The 9,404-nt window shown below is 28.0% G+C and overlaps 1 long non-coding RNA gene across 1 annotated transcript in view; it reads right to left on the bottom strand.

Moving 5' to 3' along the window:
• Positions 1-9,404, bottom strand: part of LOC143247000 (uncharacterized) — a 256,411-nt gene that overhangs the window by 234,512 nt on the left and 12,495 nt on the right. The window lies entirely within an intron of this gene.

Consider the following 9,404-nt stretch of genomic DNA (forward strand, 5'->3'; position numbering starts at 1 on the left):
TTTCTTTTTATTACGTATTACTTTTCCTACTTCTTATAACTTACTTTATCTTTCTTTTATTATACTTTATTTTCTTTGTTATAACTTCACTTATCTTTCTTTATTATATCTTTATTTTTCCTCTTGTTATAACTTCACTTTATCTTTCTTTATTATATCTTTTACTTTCTTCTCTTCGTTATAACTTCACTTATCTTTCTTTTATTACATCTTTATTTCCTTTCTGTTATAACTTCACTTATCTTTCTTTCTATTATATCTTTATTTTTTCTTTACTCTTATAACTTACTTATCTTTATTATGTATTATTTTTCCTATTTTATAACTTCACTCTTATCTTTCTATTATGTATTATTTTCCTATTTTATAACTAACACTTCATCTTTCTATTATATCTTTATTTTTCCTTCTTGTTATAACTTCACTCTTATCTTTTCTTATTCTTTACTTTCTTCTGTTATAACTTCACTCTATCTTCTTTCTATTATATCTTTACTTTTCTTTTCCTTTGTTATAACTTCACTCATTCTTTCTATTATATTCTTTTTACTTTTTCTTTTATATAACTTCACTTATCTCATCTTTCTACTTACATCTTTACTTTTCTTATTTTATAACTTCACTTATCTTTACTTTACACTTTATTTTTCTTTCCTTTTTTCATAACTTTACTCATCTTTTCTTATTACACTTTACTTTTCCTATTCTTATAACTTAACTTTATCTTTTTTTATTTATATCTTTATTTCTTTCTTTGTTATAACTTCACTTATCTTTTTTTCATTTCATATTTTATTTCTCTTCTGTTATAACTTCACTTATCTTTCTTCTATTACTATTATTTTTCCTATTTTATAACTTACTTATATTATTATTTTATATTTTATCTTTCTTGTTATAATCTTCACTCACTTCTTCATTATTATATCTTTATTTTTCTTGTTATAACTTACTTATCTTTCTATTATACTTTACTTTTCTTTTCTTGTTATAACTTCACTTCTATCTTTCTATTATATTATCTTTATTTTCCTTTTCTGTTATAATCTCACTTATCTTTCTTTTTCATTATATCTTTACTTTTCTTATAACTTATAACTCACTTTCTTTCACTACATATCTTTATTTCTTTTTTTACTTATAACTCATATCTCTTCTCACTACACTTTATTTTCTTTTCCTTTTTATAACTTAGTTATCTTTCTTCTACTATTACACTTTATTTTCCTATTTTATAACTTACTTTATCTTTTTTTATACATCTTTACTTTTTCTCTTTGTTATATAACTTCACTCTATTTTTTTTCACTATACTTTATTTCTTTTTCCTTTCTTGTTATAATCTCTTCACTTCATTCTATTATTATGTATTACTTTCTCATTTTATAACCTTACTTTATCTTTCATTATATATTCTTTATTTCTTTTCTTTCTTGTTATAACTTCACTCTCATCTTTATTATATCTTTATTTCTTCCTACCTTATAATCTTCACTTTATCTTTTCTATTATTATTATTAGACATTTCTTTTCTTCATATAATCTTCACTTATCTTTCTATTCTTATTTATCACTTTATTTTCTTTCTTGTTATAATCTTTACTTATCTTTCTTTATTCATTATATCTTTATTTTCCTAATTTTACATTATAACTTCACTATCTTTCTATTACGATATCTTTATTTTCTTTCTTGTTATAACTCATCTTATCTTTCATTGCTTTTACTTTTTTCTTGTTATACTCATCATTTCATTTACATTTATATTTTACTTTCTCTTCTTGTTATAACTTCACTCTTATCTTTCTTTATTATATCATTTACTTTCTCTTTCATTTTATAACTTTACTTCTATCTTTCTTTATTATATCTTTATTTTCTCTACTTTTATAACTTCACTTTATTTATCTTTATTCTTTCTTTACTTTTCCTTCTGTTATAACTTACTCTTATCTTCTTTTTCTTATTATATCTTTATTTCTTCTCAATTTTTTATAACTTTACTCTTATCTTTCTTATATTTTATTTTTTCTAATTTTATAATTCATTCTATCTTTCTATTATATTTATTTTTTTACTTTATAACTTCTCTTATCATTTCTTATTACATTTTATTTCTACTTTTATAACTTCACTCTTTATCTTCTTTCTATTATATCTTTATTTTCCTACCTATAATCATATTTCATTCATTTTCTTTCATTATTATTTTATCTTTCTTTCTTTATTATAACTTCACTTTATCTTCTTATTATATTCTTATTTTCTCTTGTTATAACTTCATCTTATCTTCTTTCTTATTATATCTTTATTTCTTTTCCTTTATTTTTATAACTTCACTTATCTTTCATTATGATTTTATTTCTTTTTCTTTTCTTGTTATAACTTCACTTTATCTTTCTTACTATTGCTTTTATTTCTTTCTTTGTTATAATCTCATCATTTACTTTATTTTTATTTCTTTATTTTTCTTGTTATAATCTCTACTTTCTTTCATTTTATTTTATTTCTTTCTTGTTATTCTCTTTGTTATATCTTTCTTTCTTTTTTATATCATTATATTTTATTTTCTTGTTATAATCTTCATCATCCTTTTCTTCTTTATTATATCTTTATTTTCTTCTTACTTTTATAACTTTACTTTATCTTCTTATTATATCTTTATTTTTCTTTACTCTTATAACTTACTTCTATCTATTTATTTATTTATTTTCTTTACTCTATAACTTCACTTATTCTTTCTATTATATACACTTATTTTTTCACTCTTATAACTTTACTTTATCTTTCTATTATATCTTTATTTTCTACCTTTCTTATCATACTTTATTTCATCTTATGATATTTTCTTTCTGTTATAATCCATTTCTATTTTCTTTCTATTATATCTTTATTTTCCCATTTATAACCACTTCATCTTCTTTTACATATCTTTATTTCTTTTTGTTATAATCACTCCTTTTTCTTTACTATTACTTTTATTTCTTCTTTGTTATAACTCATCTTTCTTTATCTTTCTTTTCTTTGTTATAACTACTCTTCATCTTTCTTCATACTTATATCTTTATTTTCCTTGTTATAACTTCACTTATCTTTATTATATTTTATTTCTTTTGTTATAACTTTCTTATCTTTCTTTCTTATTACATCTTTCTTCTTTCTACCTTATAACTTCCATCTTTATCTTTCATTATATCTTTATTTTCTTGTTATAACTTCATCATCTATCTTTCTTTCTATTATATCTTTACTTCTCTCAACTCTTATAACTCACTTCTTTATCTTTCTATTATACTTATTTCTTTCTTTCTATATCCTATATCTTTCTATTACATCTTTATTTTCTTGTTATAACTTCACTTCATTTTCTTTTATTATTATTCTTTACTTTTACACTTTAATAACCTATCTTTTCTTTTACATTTTTTATTTTACCTTATAACTTTACTATATCTTCTTCTATTATACTTATTACTTTTACTACTTTTATAACTTCTTCATCTTATCTATTTTATTCCATTTTTACTTTCCTACTTTTATAACTTCACTTCATCTTCTTTATACTTTATTTTTTTCTAATTTATAACTTTATACTCTTATCTTTTCTTACATCTATTACATTTTCTTGTTATAACTTCACTTTATCTTTCTTTTATCTTTATTTCTTCTTTCTGTTATAATCCCATCATTTTCTTTCTATTATACTTTTACATTTTATTTTATTTTATAACTTACTTTCCTTTCTATTACTACTTTTACTTTTCCTTAATTTTGTTATAATCCTTATCATTTCTTTTCATTACATTTATTTTTTCTTATGTTATAACTTCACTTCATCTTTCTTTAGTATTACATTTTTTTTCTTCTGTTATAACTTCACTCATCTTATCTTTCATTATATCTTTACTTTTCCTTGTTATAACTTCACTTATCTCATCTTTTTATTATATTTTATCTTTTTCTTTGTTATAACTTCATTTCTTTATTATATTTTATTTTTCCTTTTATAACTTTACTTTTCTTTTCTATTATATCTTTATTTTCCTTTAATTTTATAATCACTTATCTTTTCTATTATATTTTATTTTCTCTCTTTTATAACTTTACTCTATCTTTTCATTATATTCTTTATTTTCCACTTTATAACTTACTTTATTCTTTCTATTATATCTTTATTTTTCTTCGTTTTATAACTTCACTTCTTCTTTCTATTATTATTTTTATTTCGTTCATTAACTTCATTTATTCTCTTTCTTTATGATACACTTATTTTCTTTCCTTCTTGTTATAACTTAATTTCATCTTTCTTTTATTATATTTTATTTTTCTTGTTACTTCACTTATCTTATCTTTTATTATATCTTTATTTTTCTTTCTGTTATAACTTCACTATTTTCTTTATTATTCTTTATTTTTCTTTGTTATAACTTTCTCTTACTTTACTTTACTTTTCATTATTCTTCTATTATTCTTTACTCTATTCTGTTATAATCTTTACTCTATCTTTCTATTCTATTATATTTATTTCCTACTGTTATAACTCCACTTATATCTTTCTATTATATTCCATATCTACCTACCTTATAACTTCACTTATCTTTCTTTATTATATCTTTACTTTTCCTACTCTTATAATACTACTTTATCTTCTCTTCTATTACACTTTATTTCCTTTACCTTATAACTCACTTCATCTTTCTTTTCTATTATATCTTTACTTTTCCTACCTTATAACTTCACTCTATCTTCTTCTATTATACTTTATTTTTTCCTACCTTATAACTTCACTCATCTTCTTTTCATTACACTTTACTTTCCTACTCACAACTTCACTCTTATCTTTCTTCTATTACACTTTACTTTCTTCCTACTCTTATAACTCACTTCATCTTCTTTCTATCTTTACCTTTTCCTTTTGTTACAACTCACTCATTATATAATGCCCCTGTGAAAATTATATCTACAAAAATATATTTATCTATACATATATCTTCTGTTTGTCTGTCTCTATCGTTCTTATATCTATCTATATTCTGTTTGTTCTTCCGATTACCTACTGTACTATATATACATAAACTTGTTATATTACGAAGTTCTTAGTTAAACATTTCATGATGCTTGCGTTATGTTGTGACGCATAATGTTTTATATTACATAGGTGTACTTGGATACATCAACCAATATTCTGTTTATCTCTGTCTGAATGTCTGCCTACATTCTGCCTATATTTCAATCTACCTGTACTCTGTCTATATCCTTTTCTGTCCTCCGTCTCTCAATCTGCCTGTATGTCTTTTTATCTTCTGTTTGTCTGCATACTTATATATCTACCTGTCTGTTAATTTGTCTGAGTCAGTAAGGTAACAAACCGATTACCTACTGTACTATATATACATAAACTTGTTATATTACGAATTTCTCAATTAAACATTTCGTAATGCTTCCGTTATGTTGTAACGCATAATGATTCATATTACATAGGTGTACTTGAATATCAAACAAGGGTGATAATGTGCTTCGAAGTATTAATTGCTAATTTACTAAATTAGCTTCCTTCGCGAACCTCTGATATCGTCCATCATCATGCTGGACTATTTACATCAACCCATGAATCGTGATTACATACGCTAGGTGACTTGAGGTTGTGCAATAGCCCAGAAAATATCCAGTCTGACTTGTAGACTTGTATCTCATTTAAATTTAGTTCGAATAATCGTATCATACATGTATGTATGTATAATTTGTTCAGTTGTACTGCTCTCAATACTGGAAATAGTGATCTCTATTCGAATTCGGACGATACCATAAAATATTCCTCAGACGTGAAGCTGTGGATGCATTATAAGAGTGACAGCCATTCCCTAGGGTGAATAGCGGGTGTTATGGTGCTGTCAACTCCATTCGTTCCGTTTGAAAAATTACAAACATCGGCAAATACTCTTAGTAGCTGAGGCTTAAACAGAAAATAACGCTGTTTGTAATGCAGCAGAAACTAAGCCGACCGTATTAAAGTGAAAAAATCCATAATGACATTTTATATGTAAATGATAGTCGTAAGGCTGGATTATCTGCTGTGTCCAAAGTGGAAATCAAACTCTGGATTTTAACGATGTAAATCCGTAGACTGTTCCATCAGGAGACAGAGTTCTGACGCCGAAAGAATCGATTACAAATTTTGACGAGAAAAATATTTAGACTTATGGTTGTTTTGTTTTATTTTATCAGTAACTTTGTTTATTTGTAGTTAAGCACAAAGCTGCACAATGGGCTATCTGTGCTCTGCCCACCACAGCTTTCTGGCGTTGTTAGTCCGCAGACATACCGCTGTGCCATTGTGGGTGGGCTTTCTTTAGTAAGAAAATATAAAAAAACTAACGGAGTTCTAACGGTTTACACAACGATCGTTTTTTACATTTTCATTTTTACATTTACATAATCCAGATGGCGTAACCAAGTTTCTTCCACACAGTTCTCTGAAAGTCTAACGTTTGACATTACAAAAAACTACAGAATGTTTCTGTTTCAAAGATATGATGTGATATAGATCGCCAGATGCCTAGAGATGCATGGATCTCTCAGCAGGAGTTGATGCCTCGGAGGTTCGTGGTTTTGTTATATTTAAATAGGTCATAAACTGAGAAGGAAAAATACAACAATGTATTGTTACTATGGTCATAATTTCCATCTTACGCTTATGTGATTGCAACTGTAACTTTCTAACGTTGTGGCGAGTTAAGACTAACGGGAACACCTGTACTTATCTTATTTTTGAAAACAAATAGGGCAATTACGCAACTATACTCGTGTTATTTTACTTTATTGTGTAGCAAACGACGTGATAATGTACTATCCACTGAGAAACTGCCTGCGACCTGACAAAGAAACTTTGTTTTAAAACTTTATGTGATTTCCATCTGATGCGAACATCTGCGGAAAACTATATTTGGTCTTTGTGTGCGATGATTGGTTGCTGGAAATATATGCTCATTTCGATACGTTGAATCAGTGTTTGTTCTGAAGTTTGGAAACTAAAGAACCAGTACGCGTTTCAATATTTCAATCACGTGTTATTAAAGGCCCCACCTACTGACCGTATCAACTCGAAGAACATGGAAGTTCACTGCTTAATTGCACCTGGTGTTCATGCAGAACACACAGTGTTAAATAACAGACGACAAATGAAGTCATCCTGTTTTCGTTAACACAACAAATAGAAAATTGAGATTTTCTCAACAGCTGTTGATTCAGTTATGGATTATGGTTTAGGTTTGTTTACACGTTTCTCATAAGTCACAGCAGGAAGCCTGAAGAAAAGAAATCGCGAAGATTTGTCTGCCACTTTCCAAAACGGTTTGGACTAGCTGTTTCGAATAGTAATGTTCTCTGTCAGTGCGCAGTATGTTCAATTTCAAGTTGTGGTTCTGTACAGTGACCCAGAAAGATGGCTTTGTGTACGACTGCTTGCCTTTGCGACAGTAAAGATAGCTTAGCTCCACTATTCTTCGGGAGGTCTTGAATATTTATAAACGATCCTTTCTACAAATATTGTGTAAGTAGAACGAATCCATAATATTCCACTTATGACAAAATAAAAAAACTGACACCTATGCTTGAGAAATGGAAACGCCTTAATTGAGGATTTTCATTTTTTGCTTACAAAAAAACACAGTCTTGGGTTGAAAGTGCGATTGATTGTCTTATAGCAAAGCCACATCGGGCTATCTGCTGAGCCCACCGAGGGGAATCGAACCCCTGATTTTAGCGTTGTAAATCCGTAGACATACCGCTGCACTAGCTTCCACAAAAGATGTCCGCAATTTTACCAGACAGACAGACAACCGTTTGAATGTTACCTTTATTCGTATGTATTTCGTATTCCTGTGAAAACAACAGTCATCTGAAAGAACTGGTCTTCGTCTTGGTGATTTATATAAATATATAGTTAATTCAAACATTAAACAAGATGGAGACAAAGACCTCTGTCTGTAACCCAAACACGAACCAATTATTTTCTTTTTTGTGTTTGTTTTGAATTTCGCGCAAAGCAAACGAGGGCTATCTGCGCTAGCCGTACCTAATTTTGCAGTGTAATACTAGAGGGAAGGCAGCTAGTCATCACCACTCACCGTCAACTCTTGGGCTACTCTTTACCAACGGATAGTGGGATTGACCGTCACATAATAACGCTCCCACGGCTGAAAGGGCGAGCATGTTTGGTGTGACTGGGATTCGAACCCGCGACCCTCAGATAACGAGTCGATACCTTAACCACCTGGTCATGCCGGGCCTTTTCTTTTTTACCAATATCAACTTCATAATTTAAGAAACTTTATGGTGTGCACACGAATCTTTTCTTCACTGACGTGAGGTGAGAAACATTTATCTGCTCCATTGTTTTGCCTCTTATTAAGATGTGTTTCTATGAGATTTTATACTTGAAAGAGTTCTATCACACGAATTAAAAAAACTATTTAAAAAAGACTGAAAAGTCCTAAATTTTAGTAGTAAGTGTTGCATTCAAATGTCTTTCAGTGAACTGGTTGTTTTGATGCTGCACTCAAACTGATCATAAATAATTCATTATGCCTAAATTTTAAAACTTCAAAGCATCAACTGTAGAACTTTCGCTGTCAACATTGTCGGCCGTAATCCCAATAATACGTCACAAGGTTTGACGAATTTAGTTTTTGACTAGTTCTGATTTCATGTACTTAACTAAAAAAATGCAAAACAACTAATATATGTCTAAAATTAATTAAATAAAATAATAAAATTCGTTCTAACCGTCATTACTAACAAAGCTTAATGAAACTAAATATAAAACAAGGGAACAGGTAACCATTTACTTAAGTAAAAAACTTAAAGAATAGAATAAGAAAAAACCTGCAAAATAAAACTGGAATTCCTCTGACAGAATGTTTATTTAACGAGTCCATAGGCGACTGTCTTAATCCTTTCTCTGTTGTTCGAGTGGAGGGGATCACCATGAAGATAAAGTTTTCCATCACAATCACATATAAACTTGTCTATCACGTTCTCAGCTAAAGATCAAATTACGTCTTCAAAGATTAACGGTTTTCCACAGTGAATTAAACAGAGTGGTAATCACGATTTGTCGAAATTTGACCAAGTAGAAAAAAAACGCAGTTAGAAAGACCGTATGACGTAGAAAAATAACGAAAAAAATGTTTACAATTTGTGAAACACACGTCTGTGACAAGAACTATATTTCGTGATGAAAAAAAAACCCACTTGAAATAAAAATGTATCTCGGAACGGCTGGTATGGGTATTAACACTTTTATTGATAAGGAGAGAACAACGTTTTGGTCTTCCTAGGTCATCTTCAGGTTAACAAAGACAGTTTGTAATAGGCAGTTGCCGGGCACATGTCTTAGGGACGAG

The sequence above is a fragment of the Tachypleus tridentatus genome, chromosome 3 (genome assembly GCF_004210375.1).
Source record: "Tachypleus tridentatus isolate NWPU-2018 chromosome 3, ASM421037v1, whole genome shotgun sequence".
Lineage (NCBI taxonomy): Eukaryota > Metazoa > Arthropoda > Merostomata > Xiphosura > Limulidae > Tachypleus > Tachypleus tridentatus.